The sequence below is a fragment of the Myotis daubentonii genome, chromosome 2 (genome assembly GCF_963259705.1).
Source record: "Myotis daubentonii chromosome 2, mMyoDau2.1, whole genome shotgun sequence".
Lineage (NCBI taxonomy): Eukaryota > Metazoa > Chordata > Mammalia > Chiroptera > Vespertilionidae > Myotis > Myotis daubentonii.
In genome coordinates this window covers 167,895,871-167,917,492 of record NC_081841.1, presented here as the reverse complement: position 1 = coordinate 167,917,492, position 21,622 = coordinate 167,895,871, and positions in this window count along the sequence as shown.

The window sequence follows — 21,622 nt, the reverse complement described above, 5'->3', positions numbered from 1 at the left end:
CATTTTAGTTTAATTTAATCTGGAATAGTCCCAGATTTTCCTTGACCTTCATGACCGAGACACATGGGAATATTGAAAGCCAGTTGTTTTGTATAATGCCCTTCACTTTTGGATTCTCAGATATTTCATCATAATTAGAATCAGATAAACACCTTTGGCAGGTATAACAATGATGAGAATCTCTGTTCTTCCCATTCAATCCTATAAGCCTAATGGTACACCATTCCAATTTGTCTCACTACTTATTTATTGATTTCAATTTTGGGCATTTGATTAAATGACAGCTACTAGTATTATTCATTTAAAAGTTACTCTTTTTTTCCTTTTATTTTTGTATATACAAGTTACTTGGGTTGCTGATATTCTGAGACTTTATCAAACTTTCTATTTATTTACTAATTCATATCAGTATAGACTTACAGATTCCTTATATAATGGGGTATAACCCATTAGTATTATTTTGATATCAAATTTTTGCAGAGAGGATCTCTTTAAATTGACTTCTGTATCCTTTGGCATATACTCACTGTTCTTTTGGGTTCTTCTTTATTTTCTGTCCAAGAAAATACCTCAGTCTCATTTTGTACTTTTCTTGCCTCAGTCTTAGAATGAGTTATTTTTGTAAGGAGTCCTGTATTATTTTAATGGAGAATAGAGTATAGAAAGTAAGATTTTGGTGCTAGGCATTTTGATTGTTGCTAGTGTGTTAATACTCCCAGGAACATTGCAGGGGACAGAGGTAGGAATATATAAACACACATATGCATATGTACATATTCACATTTATTTCTACATCTTGATATGTTGAAATCTCTGAGTTTACAATGATACCTCCAACTTGTATTCAACAACATAGGATTTATTGTAGTTTTTTGCATTTCCCACCCACTTCTTTCTTGCCGTCTCTTCTCGTACTTTTTAGGTTCTACAAACCAATAATGGAATTGGTACTCCCCAATATGATGCTCTCCTTACCTCCACTGGTGCACTGACTTCTTACTCTGAGCTACTAGCCAACTGTGAATATCCCTTACTCCTCTTGTGTATTATATCCTGAGTCAGACATAATCTTACCAACAAAGGGGAGGCTTCTCATCCTGCTCTAGCGCAATACTCTGGGCTAGGCAGTTGCTGCCACCTCGCCATCTCCCTTGCTCAAGGCTGACTTATTGGCTAATCTCGTTCTGGCACTAGCCCTTGCTGGGCTGTCTTTTTCGTTTGAACACCATCCTCACTCGGGTTCTGATTCCAGATTGTGGAGCAGGTTTAATTTTCACCCAACACACAAGAACCTGCCTGTTTGGCCCTACCTACTGGTTTGTGAATTGGAGTGTTTAGGAAGGGAAAGAGAAGAGTCAAAGAAAGAGCTATAGTTTATTTTGATACGTTGCATCTCATGATATAATAACAAAATCCACAGATTGAGCCAAATTTTAAGTCTCATAAAACAAAAAGTCATTGTTGTTCTTAGCACAAACACTGTTATATGCTATCTAAAAATATTGAATATTTTGAAGAATGGTCTCCTAAAAGTAACTACTTTATACCTAACTCCTCATCACTTTTAATATTATTAGATATTTTTATTATTATCAGGAAAGACTCACATTATCAAAAGATTCAAAAAGTCAAATTATTGTTTGATATTAGAAATTTAAAGTAAGCCTTAAAGTTATATATCAGTAAGTTTTATTTTAAAACTATTGGCCCGGTACATGAAATTCTTGCACTTGGGGGGATCTCTCAGCACATCCTGTGCCCTCTTGAAGTCCAGGAGCCCTCAGAGGATGTTTGACTGATGGCTGCTGTCAGTTGGACATCCTCAGCACTGCTGCAAAGGCGAGAGAGGCTCCCACCACCAACGCTGTGCTCACCAGCTGTGAGCCTGGCTCAGGGCTTCTGGCTGATCAGCGCTCCCCCTGTGGGAGTGCACTGATCCCCAGGGGGCAGCTCCTGCATTGAGAGTCTGCCCCCTGGTGGTCAGTGTATGTCATACCATCTGGTCATTCTGCCATTCGGTTGATTTGTATATTAGGCTTTTATTATATAGGACTTATAAAATAGCTGTTTATGTTACAAATCTATAATAATAAAAGCATAATATGCTAATTAGACTGGACAGCCAAATGACCTTCCAGATGACCTTCCAGATATGAAGCTGGGGCTGTAAGGGCCAAGCCCCTTGCACAAATTTCATGCATTGGGCCTCTAGTCCTTTATAATATCCTAAGAGCTATAAGGTGAGTAAAGACAGTATGTGGACTTACTTATCATATCAGTAATGTTGAATAATGATAAAGATAATTTGAGAAATAAAAATTGACAATGAGATATTTAGGTAAATCAGGCCATAGTCAAAAAAGCAGTTTTATGTTAGGCTTGTATCTACTGTAAAATGAGAAGCCTATAAGAAATGACATTCAATAGATACATCTTTTTAGGAAACAATGAAGAGTCCCAAATTCAAGTACATAAAAAGAGACTTTTCCACTTGAATTATGAATACAAATATTGCAAAAAAAAAGACTCACATGGAATTTTTGTCTCTGGTTTTAAATAATGGTTCATTATACATACCTGAAACTTCAGCTGATTTAATAAGAAAACTCCAACTCTCCGTCGTATGATAAAAAAAATACCCAGAGTGGGGGGACAAAGAATTGTAAACTTCATTATGAATGAAATAATATAAAACATTTCATATCCATTAATTAATATAAATAACAAAATCTGAATATGACTCCAGATGATACATTACTGGTGGGACTGTAAATGGGCTCCACTTCTAAAAGCTGAAAATAGTACACGTGCTACAACCTAGAAATTCTAATTGCCAGTATATACCAAAAGGAAACTTGACCATATGTATGTACTTCAGGATAAATTTCCAAGAATGTTCATAGCAGGACTTTTTTAATAACAAATTCAATAAACAAGCTTAATTTTAATGATAGGAAAATGGATACATTATAAGCAAAACAGAATATTATATGGCTGCAACAAGATTGAATTAGGGTAAACACAATTATATATGAATTATAGAAATGTAATAGTAACTGAAAAAAAAACCCCACAAATTAAGTCCCAGGAATGTGCATAGAGAGTGATAACTATTGCCTAAGTTTAAAACAAAAGGCTATGTGTTGGTGTGCATTTGCATCTGTGTGTGCATAGGTTCCTTTAAGTAACATATATAGATGCTTTAAAATAATGTTCAGTGATAGCAAGATCAAGATGGCTTCTCAAGTGAAATGCTGGGGCATTGTGTCATACATGAAGCAAGTAGGTCAAATTTCACAGCAAGCTTCGCTGGTACTTACTGACTAATGAAAACAAGATGTAGCTATATAAAGACAGGAAGATGATGCAGGGATTTAAATGTGATTGTCACATGAACAAAGGATTGCAATAATTTAGTTCTGTGTAACTGAGACCCATATACAAAACAAGTATATTAGAACCTTAGTAACTAATGCAGTCTGAGTAGCAATCAGGTTTTTAATAGCAGCTTTATCATTTTTCTTTTAAGTGTTTTGAAAGGTTTTAGAAAATCTGAAGTATTTTAATTGTGAAGAGTGTTTAAGTCATCAGTAGATTTTAAGTTTTGGGGGAAAAGTAATTTCTTAAACTAGACCACATGGTTTAATAATGATTCAATCAGTCTGGGGGTTGAAATCTAGCAGCTAAGTAGGGCATCCATACAAGGATGGGTGGCAGGGACAGGGTGTGAAGTGTGAAGAAGGTGAGAAGTGAGTCAGTGCAGGGGTGCACAGTGTAATGGAAACTCGTGATTTCACATGGGAAGTTAAGGAGTGATGTGCAGTCAGTACCCAGTTAGTTTGAGGAGAGAAGTGTCCTTCCGTTTTTTCAAACCTTGTTGATGAAAATTTGAAGGATGGAAGTGGTGACTTCAGGTGAATCAGAGCCCAAGTAGACTGAGGTGTTGAGATAGTGATGGAGTGGCCGAACCTGACCAATGTTGGTTACATTCTGTGAAATGGATCAAATAGTAAACATATTGGGGGTAATGGGAGACTGGTTTCTCTTTGTCTGAAAAGGGAGTTAGTTACAAATGTGGGATTAGCGAAATCAGTTTTCTTATTGTTTTTGGTAGATGATATAGATCAGTGGTTCTCAACCTTCTTAATGCGCGACCCTTTAATACAGTTCCTCATGTTGTGGTGACCCCCAATTTCATTGTTACAAATTGAACATAATTAAAGCATAGTGATTAATCACAAAAACAATATGTAATTATATATGTGTTTTCTGATGATCTTAGGCGACCCCTGTGAAAGGGTTGTTCAACCCCCAAAGGGGTCGCAACCCACAGGTTGAGAACCGCTGATATAGATAGATAGATGGATTGATAGATGTGTGTGTGCGTGTGTGCGTGTGTGCGTGTGTGTGTGTGTGTGTGTGTGTGTGTGTGTGTTGTTCATTCTATCCACCATAGTGCATGGAGAGAGCAACATTAAAATATCAATGAACACATCAAGATCAAGATTTTTGTTTCCAAAAGTCATTTTTCACAAATGCCCAGAGACCAGGATTCCTTGAAGAGATTACAGGTTCCAGAGCGAGGGGAAGGAAAGTACAAGATGGGGTAGGAATATGTTTCGTATAGAAAATAAAAATTAACAGGATAATTGGGCCACGGCAATAATCACAAAGGCTAGCTTAAATAATTTCCATGGGTCAATATGGGGACATTTTGAGCATCAAAATAATAATGGCAATTGGTTATAAATCATTAAATATGACAGAAATCCAAGTGTCTGTTGTAGTATGAATAACTAAGTGAACTCTGCTTGAAATACATGGCTGAGTGTCTGAGTACTTGGAGTAAAAGAAACTATATAGGGTTAGTTAGCTGCTTCATTGACCTGAAAACAACATTAAGAAAAAAAAAAAAAGAAAAAAGAAAAAGAAAAATTGAGTGCACCACAGATCTGAATTTAACAAGAGGTTTCAGCTTTAATAATGTTATAATGGAGTCAGAATTGGCAGTTATCTACAGTCTTGTAAAGTCCTCAGGAATATTTTAGCTTATAGAACCATTAAACTTCACTACCCAATAAAAAATATCTTGAAAGGAAAATGCTACAATGTGTAACAGTCTCCTTTCAAAGTGCCCAGCCCCATGTTATGCTAATGTAGTTGACTGTCACTTTGCTGATCATGAAACATGCCTTCTGATATTTACACTGCTGTGTGGTCCCTTCTCAAATAGATTTAGGACTAGGTCTGTAATTGCATTAAACATTTGTATAACATATACTGAAGTATTTATAGATTATGGAATATAATATATGTAAGTTTCTGTTATGTGATTCAGAAAAAATAGTATAAAAAACATTTCATTTTCGAAATTGAGCTATCACCTGTTAAAGTGTGTATACATTATCGGGACCCCCTGGATAAGCAAGTGAGCAAAAAATTAATATGGGTAAAGGATATACTACAGGAGTCTTTTGCTTTGTTTTGTAACTTCTTTGTAATGATGAAAATATACTAGGATTAATTGTTATTTAATTTTAATGTTTATTTATTTATTTATTTATTTATTTATTTATTTATTTATTTATATCTGAGTGGCAGATTTTTCAGAGACAATTTACACAAATTAAAGCCTTTAAGTAATGAATAGGTGTATATAATCTCATTCTTCTCTTAGGAAGAATCACTTTCAGGTTGTAGCTGAGCTGAAAATAGGCGTCTGCTGAGCATTTCCTAACTTACGGGCCTAAAACATTCTCCTTAGCTCTGGCAGCTTGGCATTTTACTCATACCATCTTCTAAGTTGTGTGAATTGAAAAAAAAGATGATAATTTATATCTTTGCTCCCCTACTGAATATAGCCATTTAGAACAGAATTTTGAGTTTAAAAGGTGTTCAAAGCAATGCTAATTGGCTCTCACAAATCAGTTTGCCTATTTGACTTAAAAACAAAACAAAATAAAAACACAACAACATACACTTTTGAAAGATCCATGATGACAGAACAGAGCTTTTGCTATCAAAAAGAGTAAAACTCATGCGAAAAGTGAACCTGAGCTCTCAGTATTATTATTGATGTACTCTAATCCATCTGCGCTAATATGTAGATAACCATTCACTGTCCTATAGTCTCTTTTCCTCAACATTGAGTTTTCTGTTGCTTGTTGAACTTTTCACTTTCCACTACTTTCTTAGGGATTTCATGAATCTAATTCATCTCGCTTTCTTTTTATCCCCATATTAAACTCAGATATGGAAAAATAAAGCCTTACATTAGCAGTGACAAAAAAAAAAGTATTTAATTGCCTCTGGTTCTTTCTTGGTCTCAGCAAGGCCATTTTCAAATACAGAAACACTGTTTATCACATTTAATGCTGACATGAGGTTTGCAAATATTACAGGATTTATGCCTCTGCTGCTATCCTTGCAGTGGAAAAAAATGAGAACAGTTACACATTTACAAAGATAGGCAAGTGGGAAATATAATAAAATTTGAGCACACTTTTAGAATCAGAAAGCAAACTCTCAAGTTTTAAACAGTGACAAGCAACTTAACAAAACACTTCTAATAGAGCTCTGAAATCTATCGCTGTCCTGTGCAGTGTTTGTGTACTGGGGTGTTTCAATGAAATATGCCATTTTTTTTTGATCAGCATGATAAGAAGAGTTCGTCTGCTTAATAACAATACTGGTGAGTTGAATACTTCCAGATTTCTATTTAATTGAGCCATCATAGACCTTGCATATTATAAATATAGCCCCGTACATGACGATTTAGACAATTAAAAAAATCAAAAGTCATACAACAAAAAATACCAAACCTTGAAATGAAAGTTAAGCTTCTTTCAGAGTTAAATTTTACTTGAAGATTGCAACAAAAACATTTTTAAGTATGGCATCTATCCATGTTAGGGTTTTAATTATTTCTATTTTATTTTTATTACTTTTTTATTAAAACACTAATATAATCCCCAAATTAAAACTTATATAGTAGAAAAATATTTTAGGGTTGTACCTCACCTTCAATCTGTTCAACCCTCTTACAACTTACCCCTATAGGTAACTAATTTAATAAATTTCTCAGTTATCCTCACCATATTTCCTTTTGCAAAAATATGGAGGCAAATTAATGTTTTCTTATTTCCCTTTTCTTTCAACATAAAATTCAGCATGCTGTCTATGCTCTTTTTTTTTTTTTTTGCACCGTTTACAATTAATGTTGCAATGACTAACCTTGTGCAAATGTATTTTCTTATTGTTGTAGATGATTGAATTGAATGGTTAAAACATGTATAATTCTGCTGGATGTGGTCACATTTATAAGCTTAAAACATTTTGCATTTTCAAAGCAATGTATGAGAGAGTGCCTGGTTCCCAACTTGACATGTTGTCAAACATATCTTTGGTCTCTCTAATACATAAGAAATGGTTGCTAAAGTACTTTTAATTTTTACTTCACTTATATGTGTGAGGTTTAAAATCTTTCCTATATTTATTTATAGGCAATTTTCATACATTTTTGTTAATTATATTTACATCTTTCCTTTTTTTCTGTAAAGTTTATTTTCTCCACATCTATACAAGCACACTATGTCTTATTGATATTAACTGTTTGTGACTAATCTTGCACGTGTACATTCACTCTTTTTAAAGTGGTTTTGACTGTTGTTATTGCATTCTTTCCATGCCAAAAATTTAAACCTAATTTTGTTATTATGTTTTATACTGTATCTTCTAGATTTTATATTATTAAAACCTTTTCATACATTCAGATTAGCATACCGAATTCACACACATTTTCTTCATGTGCCACATGCATCCTTGTGTGTGTGATTTGGGTGCATGTGTGTGTGTGTAAGGAATCTATAATAGTAAAAGAGTAATATGCTAATTGGACTGGATGTCTTCCAGATGTCATTCCAGAAGTCCTTCCTGATGAACCCGGAGCTGGAGGGAAGTCAGCCCGGGTCCCGGGTGCCTGCGGGTGGCCAGAGGGAACCAGCCCGAGTCCTGGGTGCCTGCTGGCAGCCGGAGGAGGAAAGCAACCCAGGTCCTGGTGCCAGAAAAAAGCTGGTCCTAGCAGCCGGGGGAAGGAAGGCCTACTCTTGCATGAATTTTCATGCATTGGGCATCTAGTAATACAATAAGTAGACAAGGGACCAAGTGGGATATTCATAACATGCATTCTTCTGCGGTACTCCTTTCAAAAGAATGTGCTCATAGAAAACTGTAAGTAACTTTCAGATCCTTAGACTACTTTAAAAGATATATCTTAGAAAGCCGCAATAGAAAAATAAAACCTCAAGAGCAGTCTGAAAGTGCTGCTGTTGTAAGATCATTTCACAACGTCTATTGTGAAAAGTTGGGATGAATGCAGAGAACAGTCAAAACTAAAGAAGAAATATGAACCTTAAATGAATCTGAGTTTGTCTGCTCCTCAGTGTCAGGCACCATCATCTATGTGTTTCTATATGGAAATTCTTCCTAGACATTGACAATTGTAAAATCATTAGTTATCTTCCCTGAACCACCTTATGCTTTTATACATTGATGGTGATCTACAAACAAGGGGTCATAGCGTCTATGATTGTCCTAGAAGACATGAGGTAAAACCTGCAGTAGTGATGAGATCATATAATGAATACAGATGGATTTGACAAACTGCACATTGCACATAAACTACCTTTTCACACAAAATAAAATTATTCAAGTGTTTATTTTTAAGTCATGCCAAGTAGTAAAATTATCTATAAGTAGTAACTCTGAAGTAACTAATAAGATTTAAAACACACACACTCACACACACACACACACACACACTCTGTGAATTCACACAATAAATTTTTAGTGTAAAAATTAAAGGAGTAAAGCACATAACAAAATAAAAAAAAATATTCAGTTATATTACTTAAACCATACAATGTCTACACAATTTTCAATGTAAAATTTACTATAGCAATGGGGTACACCATTATAAAAAATGAAACTTCTAATAATGAAAAGGTAAGGTCATAATACTAGATAGTAAAATTCAACAGCTAGAATGGTCCTAGACATCACATTTCCTCAGCATATTGAAATGAGTTTTAGAGGGTAAAATAAGCAGGTTTAGGGAGTTTTAGGACTTAGGGGACCATGGGGGAGGAAGGTGTAGGTGAGGGCTTGGAGCTGCCAAAAGGCATACATTCACAGAGAACAAAAGGTGCCACAGGATAAGGGAAGAGGAAGACATCCATTCACAGAAGATAGACAAAAGCCACAAGGTAGGGGGAGAAAGAGGAAACAAACTTTCACAGGGGATAGAGAATTCTACCATTGAAGGGGAAAAGAATGAGGGGGACACCACATGGGGTTTAAGCTTTGCAGCTGATATTCTACCCATTAGAAGGCAATGCCAAGAAACAAAGAACTGCAGCCTTTATAAACCTTAGAAAAAAGTAGCTTAGTAGGCTACCCCCTTTGGGACCCCCTCCTATGTGGGAGTCTGTACTTGTTTCTAATAAATTTCCATCTTTTAATCTATCACCTTTTGTCCATGGCTTCCTTTGGATCCACCTGGATAAGAACCCAGGAAAGAAATCACCCTTGCATCCTTCTCAGGAAAGACTACTCAACTCAGTATGGTTGAACGAAATGAAATGTTTGAAGGTCAGTAACTGTTAAATACGTGTATACTAGAGGCCTGGTGCATGAATTTGTGCATGCGTGGGGCCGGCCAGGGGGAGGGGCCGCAGGAAGTTGGCCTCTGGGGAAGACCTGATTGGGGAGGGGGGGCCTATCAGAGGCTGGGCTGGCCTGGGGTCAGGGCCACGAGAGGTTGGGTTGGGGGAGCTGAGTGGGACCCCGATCAGGCTGGTTGCCCATCACTGTGCGCATCATAGCAACCAATCATTCTGGTTGTTCCAGTTGTTCCGTTGTTCTGGTCATTTGGCTTTTATATATATACAAGAGGCCCGGTGCACAAAAACTTGTGCACTCGGGAGGGTCCCTCAGCCGGCCTGTGCCATCTCGAAGCCTGGGACCCCTCGGGGAATGACCACCTGCTGGCTTAGGCCCGCTTCCCGGGGATTGGGCCTAAGCTGGCAGTCAGACATTCCTCTGGCAGCCCGGGAGCCCTCGGGGGACATCCACTTGCCAGCAAGGAGCAGACCTAGCTGCAGTTGGACATCCTTAGCTCTGTTGAGGAGGCGGGACAGGCTCCCATCACCACCGCTGTACTGGCAGCTGTCAGCCTGGCTTGTGGCTGATCAGAGCTCTCCCTGTGGGAGCACACTGACCACCAGGGGGCATCTCCTGCATTGAGCATCTGCCCCCTGGTGGTCAGTGTGTGTCATAGTGACCAGTGATTCCCAGTCGCTCTGCTGTTAGGGTTAATTTGCATATTACCCTTTTATTATATAGGATAGAGGTCTGGTGCATGGGTGGGGGTCGGCTGGTTTGCCCTAAAGGGTGTCCTGGATCAGGATGGGGGTCCCTCTGGTGTGCCTGGCCAGCCTGGGTGAGTGGCTGATAGCCGTTTGCAGGCTGGCCACAGCCCCTTCAGGGTGGAGGTCCCCACTGGGGTGCCTGGCCAGCCTGGGTGAGGGGCTGATGGCTGTTTGCAGGCTGGCCACGGCCCCCAGCCACCCAAGCTCCCAGTGGAGGCTGGCTGGAAGCAGCTATCTGGGATTTATTTATCTTCTATAAATGAAACTTTGTTGCCTTTTGCAGAGGCTATAGCCGGCCAGTGCAGGCGGGAAGCTTGGCTTCCTCCATCTCCGGGGCAACCAAGCCCCCTGCTTGCTCCAGCTCCATGGCTGCAGGCCGCCATCTTGGTTGGGTTAATTTGCATATAGTCACTCTGGTTGGCTGGTGGGCGTGGCTTGGGGGCATAGCAGAGGTGTGGTCAATTTGCATGTTTCTCTTTTATTAGATTTGATTATTTATTTACAAAAGTTATATTTAGAGAAACACTGAATAGAAAGTATAGAGTGTTCTCCATTAGTTCCTGGCACCACACATGTCCAATTTCTTTCACTATACATTTCCTCTCCTTTGTGTTTCTTTTTCTCAAATGCTTACCTTCTCTTATCATCTTCATAGGTCAGAGAAAAGAAAGGTTCAAAGACAAAGGATGCTAATTTGGTGAGAACATAGAGTCTGCACATCAAAGAGCAGGGCACCACAACTTTGAACATTGTTCTGTGCCAAGTTTGATTTTATTTTAGAGTGTGTCCTTATAATGAGTTAACTGATTTTTTTTTAATTAGTTAGCTTTGCAAAGTTCATTATTTACGTCAACTTTGGAGTTGTTTTGAATTTTAAAAAGATGTTTGCCATTAGTCCACATTTGTAAGAAATCTTTTAAAATAAAATGCATATTTAAGATGGGAACAGCTTATAATACTATTTCCCCTAGAAAATATAAAGCGTCTGTAAAGATATGTTGGATGGAAAAAAGGACACATGAAAATATGCCTGAATTGGTACCAGACTATAAAATACACATTCCAATAAAATGGAAGAGGTTCAATTATATTGCTGCCCATAATGAACTGAATAACATTTTAGATTAAATACCTTATTTTTGTTTTTAGATAAGCAAATGCACACTTACTACTATAATAAAAAAATAAAAATAATGAATTAGAAAACAGCACTTCCTAGGAGTTTGCTAAATAATTAACCTTATTTTAAGAAAACTTCAGAATTACATTTTTAAAACCAAGGAGTTTTGTAAAATAAACCTAAGTTTTGAGATGTAATATAACTCAGAGGGTCTTAATTGAACAATTTTCATGTATCCTCTTCCTATCAAAACTTAGGAAAATGCCAAAAAGAAGGTTTCCTTTTAAATGTTTCTGATTCCTGAATGAAACATGGGGTTCAGAGTACAGACTTCTCCTTATGGGTTCTTGTCCAACAAAAACAAAGAATAAATTCATGTACTAACAGATTTCTTTAATAAAAATGTAGAAGTTTATTGGAAGCATATACAAACTTCATCTGGGCAGAGGTGTCCCCAAAGGTGGCCCCTTGGGGAGGGGCCCCCAAATGGGAAAAGCCTGCTCTCCCTCTCTCTAATGGGAAAAATAAAAATGTCACACCTCGTGTCCCTTTGTCTCTAGTTTTCATATGCTGCAGTTCTTTATTTGAACAGTTTCTAATTGGACCTTTCATTAATTTAGGACCCCCGTGCTTTCCTCATTGGTTATTTTGTTACATAGCATCAGTCTCAAAGGCCAAAGCCCACGTGGCACCCCCCTCTTCCTCTTCCCCTAATCTTGAAACATTCCTCTATTCTCTGTGAAAATATGTCTCCTTTCCATCATTCTGTGATTTTTCTTTATCCTCTATGAATGTATGTCTTCCTCCCCCGTTATCTTGTGGCATTGTTCTATCCTTTGTACAAGTAAGATAAGCATTTTGGCAACTCCAAGCTGCTCAGGTCAGGGCTGCTTTTGATCTAACTTATAATTGCTTTAATTGCTCAGGCCAAAGATACCTCTGTCCTTTACATATGCATTCTTCCCTCGGGGACCCTCTTTATTTCCTAAACCTGCTTATTTTTTCCTTAGAATTCCTTTAATGAATAAATACAATTTTTATCTGAATTTAGACTTTAAAATGCACATAATATCCACCCTTTATTTACATTTTGTCTTGACCTTAATCCATATTTGTGAAAATTTGAAGTATTTCAAATTTTGTGAGTATTTCTATACTCACAAGTACACATGATATAATATGATACAAATATTTGTATATAGGCATCAACAAGAACTGAAAATATAATCTCTATGTACATAAAGCTATTGGAGGATTCAGACCCTTTAAATATGCTATGTAATGGTTTGTTCTTCTTCTTAGTATCATTATTATTGTCTCATTATTTGTGTTTTTCTAATTAATTTTACTGCACCAAGCTTTATAAATATACTTAAGAGTAACATTTTTGTTTATTTCTGTTTACTTGTGGGTGTGTGTTTTGTGTTTCTTTTCATATATAGACTAGTTTGGTAAATGTAAAACATATGGAGAAGAGAGTAGATCACTTTCCTAAAGGAATGACAAAGGTAATTGGTATATCAGTTAAAAATGTTAGTAATCATGAACAAAAAGCATCATTCATATTATTCTTTGGCATGATAATTAGAATAAAATACAAATTCAAGATTGAAATAAATTCTTCTATGTATTAGAAACAAATCTTAGAAGGAGGAGAAGGGACATAATCTTAGAAGAAGAAAAATAATAAGCAAGTGGTTCCATTTGGGTATAAATGACTAATGACAGCAGTAGGTTTAGAGTTTTAATTTTGACATTTCTAACTAGGTAAGCTCCTAATGATGCATTAAGGAAAATGTTATTCCCATACTGTTTTTCTCATTGTTTTTGTTCAGTGACTACTCCAGCCTGAAAATATAACTTCTAGGAGGGCAGTGGACATGACTCTATACTTCACTACAACAATCCTAGTACAGGGGGAGTATCAATAGAAAGCATTTTCAACAAATAGTCATTAAGTATTACATTAATTGCTGAATGAATACAAGAACACTTATATCATGTTACAGGGCAGTTTAACTGCAGGCATTAGCTCAATATAATGTGCAATCAAAATGAACCAGTATAGACTGGGAATTAATAAAATCAGAAAATCACAAATTAACAAAGAGGTACCACCACGAACCTGTTAGAATGGCCAAAAATCCAGAACACTACCGAGGATTGGAGCAATAGGAACTTTTATTTGTTGCTGGTGGGAATGCAAAATGGCAAATCCACTTTGGAAGACTGGTGTTTTCTTACAAAACTACATACTTTCAACATACTCTGCATTCCTGCTCCTTGATATTTTATTCAATGGAGTTGAAAACATGTTCACACAGAAACCTGAACCTGATGTTTATATCAACATTATTCGTAATTGCCAAAACATGGAAGCAACCAAGATATCCTTCAGTTCATTGTAGTTTATTTTTGTTGGTTTCTTTGTGTTTTTTTTTTTTTTATGGCAGCCCTAGAAAACCAATACACAGCCAAGCTATTTATTTTCTAGGGATATTGTGATCAGGTAGCCAATGGCATAGGTCTCTGTAAGCCAGACTATTCATATTACAGCATTGATGCCTTGTCCTTTACTTTAACCATATCTACCTCATTTTTGGTAATTACATGCTGCCTCTTTGCCCTTGCCACCTCAAGGCCCCATTCTCCCCATTGCATTTAGGGATCCAGTTTAATGAGAGAGGTTTGCACTGTATTTTTTAAAAAATATATTTTATTTATTTTTTACAGAGAAGAAAGGAGAGGGATAGAGAGTTAGAAGCACTGATGAGAGAGAAACATCGATCAGCTGCCTCCTGCACACCCCCTACTGGGGATGTGCCCACAACCAAGGTACATGCCCTTGACCAGAATCGAACCCGGGACCCTTCAGTCCGTAGGCCGACATCTATCCACTGAGCCAAACCGGTTAAGGCGGCACAGTAATTTTTTACAAATAGAAACTGTGGACACAGCTCTCACAATGCTGGGGCTCCCTTCAAAATTTATTTTTCATTATCTAGTGAAATGTGTGTTCTCTTAACTCAGGCATGATAAGCATTTCTTACATGGTTAATCCCCTCTATTATTCCAATCTCCCTATGCCTTTGGATACTGTATAGTAGGCCTAGGCAGTCCTGGCATTTCAACTGCATATTGTACAGATTACTATAGTATCTGTGTATAAGTCAGCAAACCAGCCCAGCTGGCATGCCTCAGTGGTTGAGCATTGACCTATGAACTAGGAGGCCAAGGTTCAATTTGTGGTCAGGGCACATGTCTGGGTTGTAGGCTCAGTACCTAGTGTGCAGCATGCAGGAGTCAGACAATCAATGATTCTCTCTCATCATTGATGTTTCTCTCTCTCTCTCTCTCTCTCTCTCTCTCTCTCTCTCTCTCTCCCGTCTGAAATCAATAAAAATATATTTAAAAACAAACAAACAGACATGTTAGTACCCTAATGCCTCAAGCTACAACATTGAATCCAGAATCTCCATTTAGTGAGCTTCTATCAATAACTTTGAGCTGATCTAACTTTAGATTCCTTTCACCGTAATCCCATACCCTCAAGATTCATTTCTGCACATATTCCCATATTTCTGTCTACATAAATTAGAAAAACTGTGTTGTTTTTTGTTATTGTACAGTACACTACCTTATGGGTCACTCTTTATCCCTCACACTTTTGGGTCTGTTGGGATTTGAGTCTATTTATAAATTTAGAGCAAAAAAAAAAAGGGTAATGGAGGTAGGTTTTAAGGAGAATCTACAGTAACTTGCCTTGTAACTATCTCAAAGAAGGCCATTAAAAATTCTTCAGAAAACAAATAGCTAACATTCTCAAGCAGGTAATGAGGGTTGCATGTCCTGGCAAAGATGACTTGACAGAATTTAGGTTTGACATTGTTACCTTAAACTTCACTTTCTACAAGTATTTGGTCTTTATTGTCCAAAGGCAATATTTTGAATGTCTCTATAGCCATCATCATGTGGACCAGCAGTGCTCTCTTTATGGCTATAAATGGAGGGTTTATTTCATTTAAATCTAATTGCTTTAGAGAAACCATTAAATAAAAAATAAGAGAACTCATTCTGAAGTTTCATTCTCTTTCTATAGATCCCCTTCTGGTACCCAAATCTGTATTAACTACTTAACCTGAGAAGTAGAACTAGTAAGAGATTAATTGCAAGCAATTGTGTCACACAATTGTGAAAGTGGCTAGAGAAGTATTAAGTCTTGAGAGCAAGCTATCAGGAAAAGATGGCTGGAAAACTCAAACATGAACTGAATCTGCAGTCCACAGTGGGCATTTCTTCTCCTGAGAAGTGTGTGTTCTGCTTTTAAGGCTTTTCATCTGAATAATCAGGCAAAACCTAAAACAGGTCCTTTCTTAAAGTCAAATAACTGTTGACTTTAATTACAACTATAAATTTTGAATGAATAACTCAAGACTGTAACCAAGACAAGTTGACACATAAAACTAAGCACCACATGTAGCTATACAAATTCTATGCCTTTTTTCAGGCATTCATTGAAGGCATGTTTCAACCAGTGTTTTCTACGGAAAAGGGACATTTTCTAATGATATACTTAATATTTCTTGAAATCCGTAGGAGTAGAAGTGATCCCAGGATGGAATGAACACTATAAGAAAACAGATGAATTATATTACAAATATATAACAAAACCTCACTAAAGTGGTGGAAGATTAATGAATGTGCTGAGCAAATTACCTTTAGAAATAAAGAGAATTTATAAGCCTAAGGAAAAATATACTGAACACAAGTACTGTGCTCTAGTTTTAAAGTTTTCTATATGGGTATGGGGTAGCAATCCTGATACTGCTGTTGAACCATTCTGAAAGTAGGCAGTTAAATAAATGGATGGCAGATAGTGGGGGCCAGTTCCTCACTGTTGGAGTAAAGGGAATGCAAATAAGCAAGAGGGTAGACTATGTGATGATATTCCTAAGGCAATACATTAGAGTTAGATACATCAGTATAAACTCCCACAGCTTACTATAGATATAGATGATTACATATAGATATATTTGTAGAAATGTTTATACAAACATAAGTTAGTATATACAAATGTTTCATTATATCGTTTTCTGCGAGGTCCTGGAAGAAACAGCATCCCAGAAGCAGCGAACACAGTTAGAATCCAGACTTCCATTTCTAATATTATTCTTTAATAAAAAGATCCTGGAGAAATGGCTGATTTCAGGGCTGGGAAAAAAATATAGAGGTTGAGCCTAGAGTACCTTGGTCTCCATGTCTTAGGTATGAGCTACACATAATGACTTCTTCCGAGTGCAGAAAGGACAGAAGCTAGGGAGGTGACTTTATATTGGAGAAAACTGACAAATACTAGTACTTTCTCAGCCAAGTGGACAAATTCCACAGTGATAAGTCACATTGATGTAATGTACTTTTCATAAGATTTGATAAAAATGACATGTACCCTCTGTGATCTTAATCTTCGTACCCCAGAATTCCAGTTTAATCACATGAAAAAACGTCACAGCTAGAGGAGCTTAACAAGACATATGACTAAGTGTAATGGGGAATCCTAGATGGGATACTGGTACAGAAAAAGACACTAGAGGAAAACTGAGTAAATCTGAATATTGCATGACCTTTAAGTGATAATAATGTATCAGTATTGATTTAACTGCAAGAAATTTATAATACTACTGTAAAAAATTAATACTAGAGGAAACTAGATGTGGGGGCATAAGAAACTATAAGATCTTTACATTTTTATAAAGCTAAAAACTGTTCTAAAATATAATTTTTATTAAATTACATATATATATACATATATATATATTTATACTTTATGTTCCACAAACACATGATTATAATCCAGTCCCTAATGAGTTATAAATTTCTATATTCCTGATACCTATTGTTCTAATTCTCAGATTTTTTTAAATCACCCCCTTACTTGACATAATGTGAACTACAATCCTTGAGGGAAATAATGCCTAAAGCCTCTAACAACTTAGAAACAATGAAGGCCCCTACCTTCTGGAATTTCTAAGGTTAAATGGGAAAACAAATTGTAAGTGTAAATTCATTACTTAAGCTGCAATATGATATATGAGAACTGGTAAAATAGATGTATGCCCTAGAGAATGCGGTCACTATTATATTAAGTTTTATTAAATACTCTATTCTGGCTGTCATGCTTGCTAGAAAATTCATTGATCTAATAATTAGACATGTGAGAAAACAGCACAATAAACACAGGCTATTTTGGGGGCATTACCTGTTTGGATGACCGGTGATAAATTAAATAGCTTTTGTCCTATTAATTATATATAGAAAATGTTTCAATAATATGCATGTGACATAAAGATAAAATTTCTGCTTTTTACTGAGATCACCAATCATCACCTTTCTCTACACACACACACACACACACACACACACACACACACACACAATGCACAAAAACACTCTTTTCTCTCAAACTATGCCATATTTTTCTATAAACACTTTTGTTTAATTGGAGCTGGGGATTCTATGATTTTTAAGTAAACTCAATTCTCTGTAGTTTTTTTTTTTCTGAACAATGAGTCTATAAAACATGATAAGTTTTCTATAATTTATTTTAAAGTATAATCCTACTATAGGCAAGAAAGATTTAATTTAACCTTAAAGGAGCAGGCACTTTGAATGTGTCCAAGTTCCACTGCTATTGGTTGAGTGCCCTTCAAAATATCTTCACAAACTAACATAATCCAAAGACTTGAATAAAAAATAATTTTGGAAAGAAACGCAGTTAGTCCTTCCATCTGATCTGTCAAAATCAGGCCTTATATTGAATCCCATATTATCCCACATTAGGACTAAATATAGTAATTTTTATTTTGTGGACAATGGAATCACTTCTCCCATTTTGACAAGGCTTCTTATTTAAATAAAATAAGTACACCAGTCTCTTGAATTTTCATGTAACATTGCTCTGGCTATTCCTTTCAAACAAATAAAACATTTTTTTCTCTCCCACAATTTTATTATTTCTGTACGTGTGTTTAAAGATTGCTATGCCCCTAAACACCCATGTTTGATACTTTGAATGTAATATATTACAATTTTTATGCTTTATTTCACATCCCTAAAAAGTGCCCTATTTTGGAAAATCACAAATAATAGGAACTTATTGAAATAGTAGGAATAGGATCATATGATACAAAATTGATGGACCTAAATTCAACCAATCAGTAAATCAACCAACAAACAAGTAAGTCCATGTGAATTTTAACTGGAGCGCTCACAAAAGCAATAAGTAATCTTAATTTTAAATAGTTTAATTAAATCTCCACTGACAGTTTTGCCTGGCATCACTGTCATTCAGTCTCCTGCATCTTTAGCAGGAGAGTAACAGCTTCCACTTTAGATTTCTAGGTCATTTGGGGGCATTTTCTTTCAATAAAGACTGGTTCCATCAACATTCAGCATCTTTCATCACAAATCAGTATTTTAACATAGAAGAGAAATGGCTTCACAACTTCATCTTCTGCACTAACAATGCCACCATTTACATAAACTTCGGGGGAAACTATAATAGTTCTTGAAGCCATTGTTAGTATGACTGCAGCTTATAGAGATTTTTCAGCCATTTCCCTTAAGATTTGTATTTATTGCTAAGACTTTTAAAAAATTTATGTAGAAGTTGTTCCTGAATGTTTCATAATATTAATGTATTGCAAAAATTGGTTTTGAACAAATGCTACATCTATAGAATAGTAACATCCTTGTGGTATGTTACTGTTGCACACCTGCTAATTCATTATATAACAACATAAAGAAATGAGAACTGTGGGAGCATAGATGATACTCTTTTTATAAGTAGCTTATACATTTAGGTTGCAATAAACAATATTATTATTATTATTATTATTATTATTATTATTATTTTAATAATTTTACTTCTATTGCCTAAGATTGTCTGAGGTTTTGGAAGCAGTCATACCCTGATTGTACTTACTGATGCCCAATAAAATCCTTACTTTTATATCCAATAGCTCTCCCTAAGCTGGATCACTCAATAGCTACTTTTGTAAAGCTTCATTTTTTGAAAATCATGGTGCAAAAGTTCATGCTCTTCTTTTCTACACTTTTATTAAATTTAAACTCACTTTTCTAAATATTTTATATTTATAAAAAAATCTAATATCTACATATTTGGTCTTAAATTACTCAGCCTCTTCACATTTTACATCTCTTATAGACACCTGGTTTACATTATCCTTATTATATCTTCATGTCATTTTCAAAGATAAAGCAAATTTTAGATGTCAGAATAATTTATCTGTAGAATTAGTTTCAATATTGAATATGGTTTAACCAGGAATTTTTTTTATCAACTAAACAGGCACAAAACTATAGAAAATAGACTAATGTGTCTATGCTGAGGGAGCATTGGCCCTAATAATTTTTAGTCAGTCCTGAGCCATGTGGTTTCTATACTTAAGGTCACCTCATGGTCCAAGATAGCTGCTGGAGCATCAGCCATTACATGTGCATTGTGCAGGAAGGAAGAAGGGAGGAAAAGATAAAGACATTGTTCAACTTAATACATATATATTTCGATACATATACACTGAGTGGCCAGATTATTATGACCATCCCATCAGTACTTCATTGGGCCACCTTTTGCCTTCAATACTATGGTGATTCTTCTTGGCATTGACTCCATGATATGTTGAAAGGTGATGTGAGGAATCTGACACCATGCCTGATGAATAGCACTGTCCAGTTCTGTGAGATTTGATGGTTGTGGAACCAGCTGCCTGATGGCTCTTTTAACTTCGTCCCACAAATGCTCAATTAGATTGAGATCTGGTGATTGTGGGAGTCACCTAAGCAAGGTGGTTGTCTATATATACTAGAGGCCCGGTGCACAAAAATTTGTGCACTCGGGGGGGAAGAGGGGGTCCCTCAGCCCGGCCTGTGCCCTCTCGCAGCCTGGGACCCCTCAGGAGATAACGCCCTGATGGCTTAGGCCTGCTCCCGGGTGGCAGAGGGCAGGCCCAATCCCTAGGTGCAGCCCCTGGTTAGGCTCAGAGCAGGGCTGATTGGGGAGTTGGGGCGCTGCCCCCTGTCATGCACAGAGCAGGGCGGATTTGGAGGTTGTGATGCCACCCTCAGTCACACTCAGGGTAAGGCCGATTGGGGGGTTGGGGCACCGCCCCCTGTCACACACAGAGCTGCAGGGTGATCAGGGGGTTTGGGCGCTGCCCCCTGTCACGCTGATCCCAGTGCTGGGAGGCCTCTCAGCTCCGCTGATCCCGGTGCTGGGAGGCATATTAGCCTTTTATTATATAGGGTAGAGGCCTGGTGCACGGGTGGGGGCCGGCTGGTTTGCCCTGAAGGGTGTCCTGGATCAGGGTGGGGGGCCCTACTGGGGTGCCTGGCCAGTCTGGGTGAGGGGATAATGGCTGTTTGCAGCTGGTCACACACCCTTCAGTGTGGGGGTCCTTACTGGGGTGCCTGGCCAGTCTGGGTGAGGGGCTGAGGGCTGTTTTCAGCCTGGTGGGTGACGGAAGCTCCCAACCGCTCCTTTTTTTCTTTTTTTTTTCTTTTTTTTTTCTGGGCCAGCTTTAGCTTTGAGGCTTAGCTCCAGCTCTTAGGCCTCCGCTGCTGAAAGCAGGTTTCTGGCCTTTGTCTACCTTCTGTATTTGAAACAATGTTGCGATCCTGCTGGCTGAAGCCCAGGACTAAAGCAGCTTTCTGGGGTTTTGTTTAGCTTGCATATTTGTAACATAGTTGCTTAGAGTTGCACTCAAAGGCCTGCAGTGGCAGACGGGGAACGTTGGAGTCCTCCGTCACTGAAGCAAGCAAGCCTCATGTTCAGTTTAAGCTGCCAGGCTTCCAGCCGCCATCTTGGCTGGCAGTTAATTTGCATATTGCCCTGATTAGCCAATGGGAAGGGTAGCGCCCGTACGCTAATTACCATGTTTCTCTTTTATTAGATAGGATACATAGAAATATTAAGTATATTAGAAAATGTCCCCCATGTTCTTGAAAGCACTCCTGCACAATACGAGCACTGTGGCATGGCACATTGTCTTGTTGGAAG